The sequence below is a fragment of the Pseudopodoces humilis genome, chromosome 6 (assembly GCF_049639895.1).
Source record: "Pseudopodoces humilis isolate 2021_Gansu_Grassland_sample_001 chromosome 6, ASM4963989v1, whole genome shotgun sequence".
Classification (NCBI taxonomy): Eukaryota; Metazoa; Chordata; class Aves; order Passeriformes; family Paridae; genus Pseudopodoces; species Pseudopodoces humilis.
The window spans coordinates 54,180,779-54,199,375 of NC_142205.1; positions in this window are offsets into that span (position 1 = coordinate 54,180,779).

The following is an 18,597-nucleotide window of genomic DNA, read 5'->3' on the forward strand; positions in this document are numbered from 1 at the left end:
GTGTTCCCACCTTCAAAGTGGATAATAAATCCCTTCTGCAAGATCTCTGTTCCTCCCTCCCTGTTTGCACTCTCTCCCACACTGCCTCTCTTGGAAAGGACAGCAATTTGTTGTGTGTGGGCAATGCCAAAGGTGCCTCAAGAAACTGCTCTTTCACACACACTTGTGGTGTTTTATCTCTCCCAGTCCTGCTCATTTGGTTGCATTTTTCAGCTTCCAAGAACTTCAGAGACAAAGGCCCTCATCCTTCTAAATAACGCAGAAATTTTTCTTAAGGTATTTTGCTTTCAAACTGCTTTTCTTTTTCCATGTGTTGTGTCCCTCATCCTACCACTAAACTGGTAAACTCTTTTCCAGCTCTTACATGTAGTCAGATTCAAGTACTGGACAGCAGCGTCCTAGGAAGTCCCAGGATGTACACTCATTATTCCATGTTTTGTGCGGCCTGTGGCACTCTGCAGCTGCAAATAGGGTGACACAAGTTGTCTAGGGCATTTCACTACAATTAATCTCCCCATCCATCCTTAAGGACTTTCCTCCTCCTCTTAGCCTTTATTGTATGTGCCTATACATGGGCAATGACTGATAGGGGTCATTCCTGATTTGCATTGGTGTAAAGGAAAATAAAATCAGGGTCAAAATCCAGTAGGTGCTTTGGGTTCTTCTGACAGGTACTAAGGGCACTGTCAGTGTAGCAAGCAATTTTATTAGTGAGTCAGTCACACACTTCTAACCAGCTTTCCACTAAGTGGTTGTTTTAGTATGTTTTGACCCACGAAAAAATGTCATATAATTAGGAAAATGATCAACTGAAGTGCAGGCACAGGTGTCTCTGCTTGTTATTCACCCATGCGGAATGATATTTAGATGGGAAGCAGCAGATGTGTGTGTGGTGCAGCCTGCAGCAGCCCCAGCATCACCACGGATGAAAATGCTCCTCTCAGGAACACACAGAGGTGGGTGGTGGGTCCCACCCCACCCTCTGCAGAGTCTTTTCTTCTCTCTTAGGGATCCAAAGCCCCAAGGAAGGCCCCTTCACATCTCTCCTTGCATTTCACATTGGAGATCAATCAGACCAGACTAATCTCTCCTGCACATTGAAAAACAAAAGTGTCTTGGGTCCTTTCTAGCGTGTGCCCATGACATGTCAGGGATTGCAGCAGAGCAATGGGCTGTGGCATGCTTACATCATCCTGCCCATGCAGGAATCCATCCTGCAGTTACACAAGGCTGCTGCCTTGCCCACCTCGCTTGGGAATAACTGATCACTCTGCTCATAGGACTGGAGAAATGCTTCTGGAGCTCCTCCTGCACCCAGAAGGATGGGTTCTCAGAGCTGGGAACAATCCTCTATGATAACTAGTGTAACAAAAAAAAAAAAAAACAAACACATTTTAATCAAACTCTATTCACTACACTAGGGAGCTGCTTGGAGCATATGGCTTCTGGCCCACATAGTCTCACCAGTCCCTTCCTGCTTCCTTCTCAATTTCTTACACCACAGAATTAATTCCTTTGGAAAGAGGAGAGAATTGCCCTTTATACTGTCTTTTAAAGATGATCCTGTGATTAAAAAGCAGATCTTATTTACTTTCAGATCCCAGCAGGACAGAAAGCTATACAATTTCCTGTGCCTTGTCCCTGATTAAGTACCCAAAGAGATTCTATTTAATCTTGTAAAAAAGTACTAAATAATGGCTCAAGGCCTCTGACACAAGGATGTGAAATGATGTCACTTTTCAGACCTGCTTCTAGGAGGGGAAATGAAGATACAAAAGCAAGATTCAGCAGCAGCTCCAGGCTGTCCCTGACATGGTCAGTGTAACTTCTCCCAGTTCAAGGATTCCCCATTCACTTCAGGATGAGAGCAGCACTTCCAAGTAGCCTTCTCTGAAGAGAAGGCATTTATTTCAGAGCTGCTTTTGTCTCCTGCCTGCACAGAGTAGAGAGGCAGTGCTCTCTTAGAGGCCACTAAATACAAAGAGGAGGGATGGCTGCAGCTTGAACAAAAGACACAAACCAGGGGGTGGCAGACACACCAGCTTCCCTTCCTGGACTGTGTCCTTCTAACTGTAGCATCTGTTGTCAGCGGGCATCATCAGAAGCTGGGAGGAGAAGTAACATGGAAGAGACTTCATTTCTACCCACTGTCACATATTTGAAAGGAAAATTTGGTCTGTTTCTCTCATCTCCACTACCAGCAGGATTTCTGTTGAGCTGGCTACGAATTCCAGACTGTTTGTTTGACATGTTCCTTGCCAGCATCTAGGAGTCCCTTGGTCTCTCCCTTAGCTTCATCTTCTGCTTAGCTCTTTGAAAAAGAAAAAATCAATCATTCACATGCAGCAGCTCCTACTTTGGACCCAGCCTACTTGGTTGATATCCTGGGGCCATAAAGGGTGACACAGTGATCAGACAACAGCAAAGCTGAGGATCAGGTCTGAGATCCATCTTCAGCCATACAAATCACCTTTGATGTCCCACAAAGGTTCTCCCCAGAGGCAACTTTTTTCTCCAGAGCACTTCCAAGTTGCTTCACCAGCTTCCCTAGAGCCTGCAGTGCTCAGCCCCTTTGGGAAATTGCTCTCTGTCAATGTTATTCCTCTTCCCTTATTCATTCCTATTCAGAAGCTGGTTAAAAGGAAAGAAAGACTGAATTTGGGAGCAGGGAGCTGGAAGATCTGGTTTCCTGGTCTCAAGTCCTGCAGTGTCTGGACATAAAAGGAAATGACAAAGGGAAGAAGGGCAGGCCAAGCTTTATGCTTGCCTCCTGAGCAGCAGCAGCTCCCACGCACTCTCCTCCAATTTACCTCACTCACCGCCAGCCTTGATTTCTCCATGACTTCTTTCCAAACTCTCTTCACATCAGTGTGTTATTCACCAAGCCACTTTAAATGAGCAACTCAGCAGCTTATACCTGCAGAAATCTCTAAAGAAAGCTTTGATCCAAATTTAAAGGTCATTTGCTTAGTATAAATGCAGAAAACTTTCAAAGTAGCACCTGGAATCTTCAGTAATGGTGTATAACATTTCTAGTGAGGACTACATTGGATCCGCACAGGTTACACTTCACTGCAGTCCAAAACACCTCTGTGAAAAAGATGACAATCTCAGAAACAAGCTGTTGAGTGGACTTCAGGGAGAACACTTGTTCAGGAAAGAACAGACCAAACCTTTAAAACCCGGACCCTGATGCTTCCTTGTTGGAATTGCAAATGTGACTGTAATTGGAAGCTGTCAGCTCCCAGGTAACAGTGGCAAATTAAGGTGATGAACCAAGGTAAGAAAGTGAGGTTATAAATGGAGACACGCTTTGCTGTCGGCAGGCTGACACAGTCATATGTGAAGGCTGCATTGCAGAGCACTATTTATAACAACACTCATTTGGAATAGTGCTTAACACTATGCCAGGTAGATTTAGGTTTAAGGAAAAAAAAAAAGAAAAATAAAATGGGAGAGGGTGTATTTTTTTCATTGAGTTTCCTTCAAGTCTCTTTTCCTTCCTTCCACCCCCAATGTGGAATTTTCCCTGTACCTCTGCTGTGTCTTGTTCCATGGTGTTGGACAGGCGCCTTCACACCTGATTTCAGTCTTTGCCCTCCATCCCCTGTTTGTGCAGGGCATAACACAGGTCCCACATTTTTTCTTTGCAGAGGCCACAAGAATTGAAAATGGAATAATGGCTCATTTTCCTCCAAAAATCTGTTTTAAATACATATTCACACACTCTAGAGGCTTGTGGTTTAAGCTAGAGTATATCTTACCAAGATCCCGGTTTTCTGAAGGAGGATCAAGGGGTTTTCATGAGGCACAGATAGGGGGAAAAATATAAATTCCTTCTCATGCTGCTTTAAGCATTTTTTCTCAGCACTTGGCCCAGAATGAGTCTATCCATTGTATGAAAACTGCTATGGATAGAAAGCCTCTGAATGCTGTTGTAGATGAAGAACATCAGTAAACAAGGAAAGAGGGACTTGAGTTACAGTCACAGTAACACTGTGGGTAACACAGTTTGGTGGTGCTACCACCCAAAGAAAGCCATCTATGTCCAAGCCCAAATTGTGCCCCTATGGATACACACCACACCTTTGGCTGCTCTTAGAGGTGCCTTGAACTATGCATCAATCACATGGGGAGCCTAAAGGCCCATGGGGTACAGTACTATTAGATGGCTGATATTAGGTTAGATGGCTCCCACTGTTTTAGCCAGGTCCAAAGGCTCCTGAATTTAAATGAAGTATTTTCTCTGGCAGTCTGGGCTCACACACCATTAATGTGGTACAGTCCTACCAGTTTAGTACCAACCTGGCATTGCAGCAAGTGTTTATGTGAGGAATGAAGCACTGGAGATGGACTTTAATAGGGGAACTTATTGTGGGGAATAGAACCTTCCTCCTTCTAGGGTGGGACCACTGTCATGTTCAGCCTCCTTGTTTATGGCTGGAAAATGTCTCAACATGGTAAGGCTATAATATTTACAGAGAAAAGCTATTCAAAAATTTATTAACACAGTAAAGCACCCATTTCAGAGTGCATTTTATTAGTAACAGTAATTACTAATCAGTTAACTTGCTATTTCATACTACAAGACCTGCATTTACCATCCACTGTCATCTGCTCCCTAAGGCTGGCATAGGTCAGGGATGCAACTCTCATTTTACATGGCAGTGCACACTTCTCCCAGTTTCCATTGATTAAGACTAATTAAAATTTATCTCATAGAAATACCAGAAAAAATACACTTAAAAGCCATTCTAAAGCTTATGCCAGCAGTAAAATATTTTAAATTAAAACTGAAGAGTATTTCCTGCAATATATTACTATACTGGTTATGCTTTTGGGCTTCCCCTGCTTTAAAGAAATTTATTAAGCTGGAAAATGTCCAGCTTTGAGTCATTTTTATCCCAGATTAGTTATATGTAGATAATTATGTAGCCAGAAGGGCTTGCAGATGCACATCCCCATGGAGTGGCTAAGTCTCTTTACGGGGTGACACAGCAGTAGAAAGCTTTATGGAGGGGAGAAAACTCTCAGAAAGGAAGAGGAAAGTTTTTATCTTGCCCTGCAAGCATGTGCAACTTTTACATCCCAACAGGCCACAGTAAACTGCTCCCAGTAAATCCAGTAAACATTGGGATTTCTTCTTAGGAGCCAGCAGAAGACCCAGTGTGCATTTCTGTCCCCTGCATACTTTATTTCATTCCTCTCCTGTTCTGTGTTAATACCTCAGCCAAAGATTTAAGTGAGCTGAGAATGTCCCACCAATTTCTGTGAAAGGAATAACACAGCTGTGGTTTCAGGGGATTCAGCAGGCAGGTGCTCTGGGAAGCTCACTCCATCTGGCATTGAGTGTCGCCCATGGAGAGGAGCTCGTTGCACTGCTGCTTTGATTTTAACACTGCTTTTACTGGTGGAGGTGATGGCCCTGGGGCTGTGGCTTTGGCTCTCTGTGCACTTTTACATCTCAGCCTCAGGCTATCGTTCTCTTCAGGTGGGACCTGAGCTACTTAAATCCATCAATGGTTTCTAGAAACCATAAGGTATACTCAACACCAAGGTCCCCACAAGCTCTGACGGGTTGAAGATCAGACTGTGAATGGAGTGTGAGGGTCTCTTAGAGCCTTAAATACTCCTCTTGTGCCTGTATTTTTCCCTTACTTAAAGGGAAAGGCCTCTTTTTCTAATTTGGTGATTTCATGTCTCTTTCTCTCTGGGCTGGGCACATGACATGAATGTTTCAACAAGAAACGCTGCTCACATGTTGCATGTACACAGTCCCACAGGTTGAAGGTATCTCATAATAAACATTACTGTTTGTTATCAGTATATGCCAATTTCCTGTTTAATTTAAAATATCTCTTCCTTCCATATTGCATAAAACTGCAATAACCTCTACCATTACTGTTTTGAACATCAAAAGTTACATCAATTTTTAACAGCTTTCCTTGGTTTAGTGACAATATTTAAATAGTGCATATTCTATAGCACTTGCTGTTACTGAGCTGAGTTTCAAAGTGTTCAGCCCCCCCCAAAACATTTGCCTTCTTGAGCACAGTGCTAGAGGAGAGCACACCATACGGGATCTTGGGCTGTGGCTGCATTTTCCACCACAGCTCTCCGCAGGTCCATGATCCATCATACAGCCAAGGGTAAGCACAGATTGAAAAATAACTCGACCAATCTCTGATCAGGGTCACTCACAGTGATTTCACTTTTTTTTTTTCTGGGCTGACACAAAGCAGGAAAGCATTTATTTGCTTTACACCACGGAACTTGGCGTCCCAGGCAAAAACGCAATTTATTGGATCTTCCTATAGCTCTCACCCCATGAATGTCCTGTACTCAGGAGTTCTGTTGTGCAGATTTTGTGAATGGCTGTACCCTATGCTATTTTTCCTTTCAATTTTTTTTTTTTGTTTGTTTGTTTGTATTTCTGCTGAAGACATTTTTTTAAGCATCTTTTTCTTAAAAGGCTAAAAAATATTCAGGCTATATGTATTGGTGTGTGTATACAGATAGACTGGAATGCAGCCACAGTATCATCCAGGAAACACTTAATGATCATATTCTTTCCAGTTCCCCCAAATGTCCAGTCTATAACACCAGAAAATGTGTTAACAGTAGCCTCCACAAAAGAGGCATTTTGTGCCTTGCACCACCATTGTGAAACTGAAAACTACGGCCCTACAGCACAGTCCTGAAGGATATTTTTCTAGCAGACTCCATAATATTACTAATTAGAATTGCTAATTGTTATCATATGGAAGACACTCAGAAGCCATGGATAGGCGTATAATACCAAAAAATTAAAATTAAAATTTAAACTCAAAATGGTTTTGAGTTCAAACCCATCCATTTTCTGATGCATTGCAAAACTCATTCTCCTTCAGAAAGGCTTCCTCCCCAGGAGACTCCTGCCACCAGTGCTATAGCAGAGGAGGTCAGACTGGTAGGAGCAGCATGAAGCAGGCAGGAAAAGGTGCAAGAATCCATGTCTGTGTCTATTCACAATGAAAAAAGAGACAAATTTTTCTGAACATAATTACAAGACATGCTGGAGCCTGCACATCCTGACATGGGTGAACGTACCTTTGCAAAAGCAGCTGAGAGCCTTGCCAGCTATTGGGCGTTTCTCACAGAATAAAAAAGATTTCTCTGGCCCTCCTGTGCCACCTCCTTGGAGCATCCTGCTGGGAAATATCATTAATGCAGCAGCCCCACTGAGAGAAAAACCGATGTGGACTCACCACACAGGGCCACTGCCTCGGTGCCAGGCACCTCTATCTTGGACTGCAAACATCCCCCTCCAGTCTTCTTTTTCCCTGAAAGGAATCATTGTGAGATCTCACTGTGCATAGTCTTGCCTGTCCACCCAAGGGTCGCTTTTTAAACTCTCTGGCAATTTTTAGCTATGTACAACAGACAGATCTCTTACACACACTTAGCTCCTACACGTGTGCAACAGAGTTGGATTGTAGGTAGGGAAAAATTCTGCTCTCCTTAGCCCCTGGGGAAATTTCTAATGAGTTTTATTAAGCATCAGCATATCTGCACAGGAAAAAGGCAGTGGAAACCAGGCTTCATAACTGTCAGCATGTGCAAGGAAATCTGGCTCAACATACCTATTTCCAAAGGCCTGTCTGGGCAGCCCAATCCTGGAGGGACTGCAGTGAGAGTGGATTAAGTGTGCATCAGAGGTCCTGTGGATTATAAAGATGCTCAGCCTCAGTGGATGGAGATCCTTACTTCTGCACACCTCCTCTGGCTTTCTCAACATACAGCTGTGAGGCTGGGGTTTGCAGTGTGATCTCAACTAACATCTTTCTAAGAAATCCCCAACGTAATGCACAGCTTGTGTTTATTTTGCCTGATCTAGCAAAGGGCTTTACCTGGATAAAAGGCTGATTGGTTCTGATGAACTGTCTGCACATACCTAAATAGAAACAGGGGTCCAAGGTTGTTATTCTGAACACAAGAAGTTTCTGTGCACTTTAGAAACCCTCATGTTTCTTTTATGTTGTTTGTAGCAGCAACATATCTGTGACTCTGGAAAAAAAGATGACTAGTCATACACAAAATATCCAAATACTGGAATATGAAGATGACTGGAACGTTAAGACAGGGTTTATCAAAAGTCTACTGCAAACAGATGCTGTGTGGTTTTCAGCAAATACTTTGCATTTTGGTTCTTTTCAAATGCAGCTCTGTAAACAGTGAATAGTCCCACTGTTAATGACTGGCTTGCTGTATTTATAGAAAGCCAGATGTTATTCAGCTATGGTGGGATTTAACAAGCAGTCTAATAACTGGGGGCTTTTTTTTTTTTTTTTTAATTCCCAGCAACTAAATCAGTAAAGCTTTGTTGCACCAACAACCTCAAATGAGAGGGCATCTACTCAAGGTTCAGCAATACCAGCATGACATAAGACAGGGAGGTGGTGCTTTTTCTAGAATAAGTTATGCAATTTGGAGAAAGGAGACACAAGTGTAAATAGAAACAAATGTTCTAATCCTGCAGTGATTTATTGTAAGATAATTCATCCCCTCTCTGACTCTTTCCTGCTTTCTCTGAATACAGGCAGTGTTCCCTCAACAGATACACAGGAGCATCAGGCACATTGGGGCTCTACTATTGATAACATCATTTGACATTTCTAGGATACTGATAATAATCACTTACCTCTTTCCACCAATCCATCTGGGTGTGGTTACTCCCAATTTATTTGCTTTGAAAAGGATTTGAGGCCCCAGCATCTCTAGGCAGCTGTTCATTTCATACACTCTTCTTCCAAACAGGTAGTGCCAAGACTCATGACAGAGATAAGGAACAGATAAGGGGGTAGGAAAGAGTAAACAAATGAACAGCAAAGGAGAAGAGGTCCTCCACATTGCAAGAGAAAAGGAGCAAACAAAAACAAAGGTCTGCTGGCTCTGGTCTGGACTGGTGAGATATTATTTTGATAATGCTCTAAATCTTAAACCCTCCAGGACCCTTCACCTTTGCCATCCTCAGGAGAGGTGGCAGCCTCCATGCTGCAGGAGCTGCAGCTGCCTATGGCACCCCAGCAGCATTTTCTTCATGATGTTCCTGCCTTCCTAACACAGCACCACTGAGCTAGCTCTCCTGAGGCCAGGGCTAACTCAGGCAGCTTTCTAAAATGCCACTTCAACCTGCTACACTTATCTGACAGGCAGCATCTCTTCCTTTGATAGGGGGAAGAACATTAGCTCTTGCTGTCCTTCTCCCACCCACAAGGAGGAAGACGTTGGGGTCTCATCACTTTTACTTTTCAGAATTCACTGACAGAGCACTTCCTCCACCCCCTTCAAGGCCACAGTAAATTTGCCTTTTTGAGTGCACACCTCAGGCTTTTGTTGATCTCAATGAGGTGAAGCAGAGGAGTCCTGCTCTGGTTGAGAAAGGGTTTTTATTTTCAAAGAGCTAAACTTTTTAAAGCAAGGCTCTATTGCCATTTACTGGCATTTGCAGGGCTCTTTATACCAGCTTGAGCTCCTTCATTTGGTGGGTTTTCTTTTGTCTCTCTAGAAAGTCTTGCTCAAATATATTCATGGTGTTTTGTCCCAGCCCTGAGCCTTACAAACTGAAAATATTGCTGCTTCTTCTCAGTCAGCTTCTGGCTGGGTATGTACAGAAATAGAGCCCCCCCTTTCACAACCTGAAGCTGATTCCTTTCCTTCACACAAGAAACATCCCAGCAGATATTAGCACAAGGCTGCCTTTCTCTCTGGGTTTACTCTGAACAAAGCAGAAATCCATACCTCAAATCTGTGATATATGTGGCTCACACTATCAATGTGTTAGCCTGGATTTAAAGAAAATACTTGATCACAGCTCCCAGGGGGTCTTGAAGCACAAGCTAGGAATGATAGGCCATCTGTCCCCAGATCAGGGGAGAAACCTGATGACAGGAGCTGTGTTTGCCCTGCTGCCTTCAGTGTCTCATTTTGCATCCTGTCTTTCATTCCACTCCTTTCCTCTGTTTCTTCAGACTCTAGCACTCAGGCTTTTTGTTCACTCCTTGGCAGGTAGGGTACACTGGTGCCCCTCAGCACAGCACCACTACCCCATGGGAGAAGGATGTCAAACAGCAGCCAGTCTCGCTGGGTTCAGAAGGTGCTGTACTCCATTAAATAAATTATGTGCTCAGTCTACAGGGGAAGGCACTGAAAAACAGTTCAGAAACTAAAAGGAAGCAAAGCAAGGAAATGTAAATGTGGAACTGAAGAGCCTGCTGCCCTGTTCCGCAGAACAGGACTTTCCTTGTCAGGCAGCAAGTCATCTACCAACAGTTTCATAACAGCAGCTATTAGCTGGATTGTGCTCCTTTTTCTTAGTCTTCTACCCCTTTAAGCTCAGCTGATTTTGCTGCTCAGTGCAGGGGAGTCACAGGCAGATGAACCTGTTGTTAAGAGCCCGGCTTCCAATCTTGAAACCCTCTGTTCATGCACCTACATCTGCACTTAGACCTAAAATTGGCACTTGACACCCACTGTAAGAAGTAAGTGCTGACAGGCTTTCTGAATAATCAGTGTGCAGGTGTTTAATTGCTGGATTAAAAACCTGATTTTGAAAATTGAGCTCTAAGTATCTGTGTTTCTGTAACCAACTCTACTATCAGCTTCAGACATGCAGCATGGGAAAATAGTCTGGCTATGAGGGGCTCACTTTTTGAGCACTTAGCCTCATTTTAGTGCCTCTCCCATTGCATTTTCCACTCCCTTTTCTGCCTGCTCAGTCCCGGGGTCGAGAACAACAAAGGGAATAACCAAAAGCAACTTAAAACTCTCATCACTTCTGCTTCTGAAAGTCTTCCCATGGATTCCTGTCCTTCCCAGCCTACGTGAAAACTTGGGGGAAGCAGGTTGAACCAGGGTTCATACCTCAGTTACCATTTCAGTGTTGCTTTTCAGCTGCTCTGAATGGCCTCTTTTTTGTTGAAAGACTGCAAATGGCATATGAGAAACCATTTTTTTTTTCTTATTCCAAAGACAAAGCATTAAGAATACTCATGACTAAAATCAAAGCTGGAGGAGGTCAACTAAGACTGAAGTACAAGATTTCTAATGGCAAGAACCAGTAAGCACCAGACATGCCAGAAAACACTGTGACTTTTCTCCTTTTGAATTCATACAGTCAGGACTACTGATCTTCATGGAAATTATGTTTTAGGTAAAGAAGCTTTGCCAGGTTTACTGACAGGAATAGCAGAGTGTTTTCTGCCCCGTGTTTTGAAGGGGATCAGCAGATGATACTGGCTCTATTCTGGCTCATTTTAGCACTCTAAAGAAAAAGTTGTTCTGGCCCAAAAAATGTTTAAAAATAAACAAAGCCCATTTCACCATTAAACAACACAAGATTTCTAACACTTCTCTGGAAGAAAACTTCATGATCTGCCTATGAATGTTGGTTTGTCCGAAGATGAACTGTCTGGAGACACTTGTTATTAAGAGAAAAACATGAGATTCATGTTACCCAAGAGCCAGTATAAATAAAGCAGGGGAAAGGAAGGAAGATTTTAGAAAGGAAGATAGTGATGTAGGTAAGAGTGTGCTACAACAAAATCAAAACCATCTGTACAGCTGAATGTGATCTCAGTACAGAGAAAAAACATTTTTTTTAAAATATCTTTTTGAAGCAAAGGAACCAAAACAGTTCTGCTGGCATTGGGTAGGCACATTTGGGAAAAACTAAACTCCAAGTGCTAGAGATGTGAGTACATAAATTCCTGAATCTTTGCTGAACATTCCTACATCAGACTCATACTTGGGATGCTGATTGGTATGATAAGTCTGTTTTTGAAGTTGTGTAGTTGTGAGTGTTTTGGAATTATTTTTAACTAAATACTGGCATAACATTGGCCATTGCTGGCCCATAACTCCAATCAGCTGCTGAAAAACAATATTCTCCTGTTTCAGTGTTTGCCCCTCCACCCACACACATGCACCTAAGTTTAACAGCAACTATGTCAGTATATGCCAAGACTTCAAAGGCTGTAGATAATAAACATTCTTAGATTCATGACACACTGAAAACAAATGGCTTAATTTACATACTTAGCTTTACACATGCACTTAAATATACCTGAGTGGAGCAAGACCTCGTTTCGTATTCCAAGGCTCCTGCAGATGGCTTAAGATCAGGGCAGTACTAGCCAGTTGCCAGGAACATTTCCTCTTGTTGCCATATCAAACTGTCTCTCCTTGTCCCATCCACCATACAGAGCAGCTCATCTCCTGTCTCTTCACAGCAGCCTTCATACCTGGCCACACAGCACATCTTAAGGCTTGAGAACAAAACATGGCTCCAAACTCTGACCTCAGTCACCTGCTTTAGCAGCATAACTACTACCTAACACAAGCACTGCTTCTTACAGTGGGGAGCCTTCCTCCATCAGACCATTGTGTGAGAGTGACCACATTTGACTCTGTATTTTATATTGTTCTCTTCTGACCGTCTCTTTTTTTTTTAAACAAGGAATTTTTTTTCTTTTTAAGAAATGCCCTTCCAGTGCCTCTGTATCATGCTTTATTATTTTACACAATTGCCTTTGTAAAATAAAATAAAACGCACACTGCTGTTACAGATATTCCTTCCCATCCTGCATAGCTACTACTCAAGGTCCCAAAGGATTTCCTCAGCCCCACATCTTGGCTAGTCCTTTCAGCAAACCACAACTCCCTCCTTTACTCTTTTCCTCTTATTTTTGAGCCTTATTTTGAGTCTGAAATGACTCCCCACAGTCTCCAAAACAGAAAAATTTTGAATTGGTTCACCAGGAAGAGGCAGATGTGTTTGAAGGAGAAACCAAAACAATGCATGGCATGGGCCTAAAGATTTGTACTGGTCTTCCTTGACTTCTGAACAACCCTTGTGACAGAACCCTAATTTCAACTGCTAAGGCCAAGATTTTGCACCTTCTCCCACAGAATGGACTAGATGTAATTATACAGACATCATGGCATCTGACACTACTTGTGCCTTCACAGAGGACATGCAGGGAGCTGCCCCAGAAAGTGAAAGCAGAGCCCTGCCCAACCCACTGCTCATTGTCACTGTTGTAATGCCAATGGCATGGGACCAAAGTCAGCTCATTTATCTCTGATTTAGACTGCTCACTGAGGTGGGAGGGACATGTGCAGCCTCCTGAAAATAGATAACTCTCATCCTTGGTGATGAGGTACACCTCTCCTACCTGAACAATGAGGTCAATCCAGTCTTGTACACAATGTTTTTTAACTTTGAGTTCTAAAGGCTAAATTCAGAGTCTCCTTTTTTTTCCCCTTTCTAAACAAACTGTTACCCTCTTTCTCCCAAGCACTACCTTCAGGTTTTCTCACTGCTGCATCCTCCTGGCAGTATCCTAGCTCCCTGAGACAGACTTAAAGTGTTTGTCCCTTAGGGCTGAGAAGGTAACTAATGATTGCAATAAGCAGTGTGTTTTTACAGTGCCTTGTTGCTCCTCCCTCCATTTCTAAAGTTATTTTAATACAAATAGCAAACATATTTCCTTTAGTAACACAATGCATCCCATTTTGATGAAATATGTACTAAAATTATTCCAATTTATTCAAGATCTTTGTTGCTGCTTACTTTCTAGTAATTTTTCTACAAGGAATAAGAGCCCACTTTATTGTGTATAGCTCACTCTGCATAGTACTTGTTTAAATTTAGCTTAGTCGTTCTTTATATCCATTTAACTTTTCTGAAAGTTTCAGAGCAGAGATATCACTTATTCCCTTTGTTCCTTACACAGATAGATGTCTCTAAGTGAAGACTCAGACAGTGGCTAATTCAATCTTCTGGGTCCTCTGGAGCTTTGATGTGTTGTCAGAGCAATAGGAAAGCCATGGCTAATCTGAATTTGGTAAGGGATTTAATATCAAGCTTAGATGAAATAAATCAGATGGAAAAAATATGGCATCAAACACACATGGTGGGGAGATCATGGGGGTTAATTGGCAACCTTTCCCTTTGATCGTGATCCAAGCATCATTGAGACTAAAAAACAGATGTTTGGTTTGCTACCTTAGGAAGAGGCATGGGGTATGTATAGTCATAAAAAAAAAAAATAAAAGTTATGATTTTTTAAATACTAACTACAATGCAAGAACTTTTAAAACTTTCTTTGTACAAGTCCTGTCAAAGACCTTTGAAATCAAGCAGGCCACAGATGAGGTGAATTTAATTGATGGTTTGGGTTGTGTGCAACTTTTCTACATCAAAGTTCTCTTTGGATAATAAAACATTGACTACTTTCATTCCCTTAGGTTCATATTTTTTTAATTTTAAAACTTTGCTATTCTTGTCAGTAAGAAACTTTTTCAGGCGCACATGTGGGATCACACACCTAATTATATTCTGAGGACAAATGCAGGAAGAAATTCTGCATCGTGGCCCAGCAGCAGTTCTTGTATGCCACACTCCACACACTGGTGGGATTTCCTTTCAATGTCTCTCATGCTGATCAGTTCTGGTTCTCATGCCTTCCTACAGCTGACAGTTCAGCCATTAACACAGTGACTTGCTTTGCTCTATAGGAAGAATAGACATTTGTGGTTGTAGGATGGGACAAAAAACACTGCTGTACTGTGTTGGTTTGGAAGACAGGTGTCTGCTAGGGAGGGCAGGAGCCTCCCTTGGAATGAAAAATGTAAATCCCCTCCCTCCGAATTATTATAATTTTGAAATCAAGGGGCTTTCAGGCAGAGATCTGGGGATAGGAATAACAGTTCTTTGCTAGTATAACCAGGCAAACAAACAAACAATAACCACAGCATTAACAAGAAAACAGAACCAGGGACCCCGTGACAGCTTTCTCGGCTGAGAGGGATGGAGGAGAGGTTTTGTTTTCACAAACCCCTCGGGCAGTCAGTCCCGGTGCTCCTGCAGGGCTCCGAGGAACGGTCGGCTGGAAACAGCAGGGATGAGCTGAGATCCTGGGCTGGTGGATGAGGTGTATCAGCAGAGGAATGAGATGAGATCCTGGGCTGGTGGATGAGGTGTATCAGCAGGGATGAGCTGAGATCCTGGGCTGGTGGATGAGGTGTATCAGCAGGGATGAGCTGAGATCCTGGGCTGGTGGATGAGGTGTATCAGCAGAGGAATGAGCTGAGATCCTGGGCTGGTGGATGAGGTGGATCAGCAGGGATGAGCTGAGATCCTGGGCTGGTGGATGAGGTGTATCGGCAGGGATGAGCTGAGATCCTGGGCTGGTGGATGAGGTGTATCAGGAGCTCCGCGGCGGTGCCTGGCACTGCCACATGTCCCAGCAGAACAGGGGGTGCGAGGCCACCCACAAAGAGGGGAGAAGGAGAAGAAGCAGGAGAAGCACAAGAAGCAGAAGCAGCAGCAGCAGAAGAAAAGATAAAGCAGCAGCTCCATCTGGGTTATGGTGAACTCCTTTCCCCAAGCAAGACCAGCTCCGAGTGCGTGGAGCTGTGAAGATGAAGAAGCCAGCCCCACTGCAGCTGCCCCCATCCTCCCTTTTACCTGTCCCCCTTCCCCCTGGGCCCAGCCAAACTCTTTGCCTTCTCAAGCACCCAATAAATACCAGCAGTTGGGTTTCCCCGAAAGTCAGGGGGAAAATGCTATAGGTGAGAAGGAACAAAAGGAAGGACATCAAACCCCCAACATGTACATATCAAAAATTGGCAGAATGGATTGGGTTCAAAGAGACTGTAAAGATAATCTAGTTTCAACATAGGGGAAACTACTAGCAGCTTCTCAGAGAAACCACCCCTGTAGCCCCTTTGCTACCGAAACCTTGTAACACAAACTTAATCCAGTGGGTTTCTCTTCCAACAAGGCAAGCTCAATAATTATAATTCCATAAAATACATGGACTAGTTCTACCTCTAGAAACAGGAGAATGGAAATGTTGCCTTAGATGGCAAATTGTACCTGCAGCCTCACTGCTGACCTCCTTCCCTTTATTTATGCCTGCTCCAGGGACCATGCTTATAAGAGTTGTCTTAAAAATGCACAAGTTGAGACTAATAACCTATTACAAGAAGATCCATGCAGTGTATCTCTAAAACAGAACAACTGTAAGACTTTTGGTGAGATATTTGCAAAACAGGTCATAGTAGATACAAGAGAAATGTTCACTCTCCATAAAAATGTCTCCTAGAACATTTTAGAGGTCTGAACACATGACACACAGGGTGGAAGCCCCAGCCTTTTCCTGGGATGCATCAAAACACTGGTTATAAGATCCCCTCAGACAACTCCTAGACAATCTGATAACAATCTGAGCTTCTGGTGCTCATCTGAACTGAAGCACCCCAACCCTTTGATGTTTTCTCATCATTAATTAATTCAGCATCAATGTTAATTGCCTACACAACACACAGAACTGACAGTACATCGAGGACTCAGCCTGCCTGTTTTGTAGCTGGCTAACTGGGGGATGCAAGTGCTTTGCCGCTCTCATTATTATTCTTGTCAGGCCAGACATGAAATAAAAGCAGTGACACTTTTCCCCCCACAAACACAGTCTGTTGTGGGTGCAAGTCAGATCTGATAGCTACCAACAAGAGAAAATGGACTCAACTGGCATCACGACAGAAATACACAGACAGTATTTTTTCCCTTTTAATTATTAGCTTCAAAAGATAAACATTGACATTAAGGCAGGCTTAGAAGATGCAGCACAAAACCTTTGTACAGACTCTCACTGTGGGGACCAATTTGCAAAAATTAATACAAACTGGAGACAAAATAATAATATTTGACAGATGTAAAGCAAAACCATCCTGAAACAAAGAAAGGACAAAAGGCTTCTTTCCTTCACTGCAAAGAAAGTGCATCATTAACACCATGAATCACACCAAAGTTAGCCCAGGCTCAAACAGCTCCAGCAGCTCAGCAGCCAGCACAGTGACCCAGTGTGCCTCACATCTCTAATTACAGGCTCCACAGCTCCAGATGTGCAGCTTTCTGTGCTCTGCTCAGCGAGGTGAAGCCATTCTAAGCCACAAGGTTCGTATCCCACGGGTCATGGCCCTCCTGTGTCTCCCCCATGCTGAATTGCTGGAGCATCTGACTCCACAGTAGCTCCCCTTCAAAACTCCTCTTTGGCAGCTCAGACTGCAGGGGGGCTCTGCTCCTGTCCAGACCTGGCTGATGTTGGATAACCCCACAGGCAACTTGGCCTCGAGCTCCTTTGCCTTCTCCAGCAGTCTCAAATCATCCTTCCCCAAACCATTTCAGGGCTGTGCCATCAGAGACTGACCAGGTAAATAGGTTTGTCTTGATCTGTATGTTTTACTAAGCCTGACTGGGTACAATTACACTGTGGTTGGTAGTTGCCTTGGCTGCATGAAAAAAATGAATGCCTGGCAGCAAGAGGTGAAGAGAGGGGAGGGAGCCCAGGATGGGGGAGTGAATGGCTTCATCCATAAAGCTGCAGCTGGAGCAGGATGTGTGAGCACAGCCTGGATCCTGTTTTGCAAGCCCTGTGCTCAGCCATTCCTAACTCAGCATGGCAGATGAATAAAGCAAGCAATACTGAAGCTATTTCCTTCTGCAGAGATTGCAAAAGGTTGGCAGCCAGATTCTCTTCAAATAACCAAGTCAATCTTTTGCCCTGGGAAGCAAGGTTTCAATCTTTCTGGAATCTAGGAGTCTGAAATCCCTCTAATGTTTGTGTGCCCGGTGGCAGGGGAATGCAAGCTTCAGAGGAGGCTCTGATATCTTTTATACTCCTTTTAGACTCCGAGGAGAATAGCAGAGATACTTTATGGTATAATCGACTTTCCACTGTGAGAAGGGCATGGAGGGACAGGTCCAAGATGCCCAGAGATCATCAGTAAAGCTGGTTTCAAGAGCTAGACAAGCCAGCAAACTGTACTTCTGGACTCTGCTTGAATATACTCTAAATGCCACAGCAGTTAGTACAGGAACTACTCAAAGGCCTCATTTTCCTGCAGAAAGGCAGTGTTTCACACTGTCACCTGGTAAGCCAGCAACATTTCTCCCTATTCCAGAGAACTTGAAGACAGGTTTTCTGCCTTCACTCACAGCACAGAGCAGATCTACACAGCTACCTGAGTGCCACTTCTGTCCCTGTTTGCCTTTGGGTTTTTCTAAGGCTTCATTGCAGAATCTCCCTGTTTCTGCCCTCGTGTCTTCCTTAATGCACAGCTGAGAAGCAAACACACACTCATTGCTGTGCTACCTTCTTCCAACACCTAATTTTTGTGAACCAGATGTGGGTGTGCGGGACCATCCTTCTTACCACGCCAAATGCATGGGGAAGGATCTGAGGGGCCACAAGAATTTAACTAGGCATGGTTCACACACCTTGGCACAATCTTGTTACAGATTAAATCACTGTAACACTGGGCTGACTGCTGTAAACTTTGGGTTTGTGACTCTTTTCACCACACCTTTCCTGCTGTTATTAAATCAAGTTTCTAGACCATTGTGTCAGCTTCTGTTTAGATGCTTGGAAGGCCTTGAAGTTCTAGATCTTTTAATCTATCCCAAATTTGGGGGGGTTCATCTCATCTACTGTGGCTCAATAGCAACCCAGTAAACCTTGCAGCCCTGAAGCCAGTTACTATGACATCCCA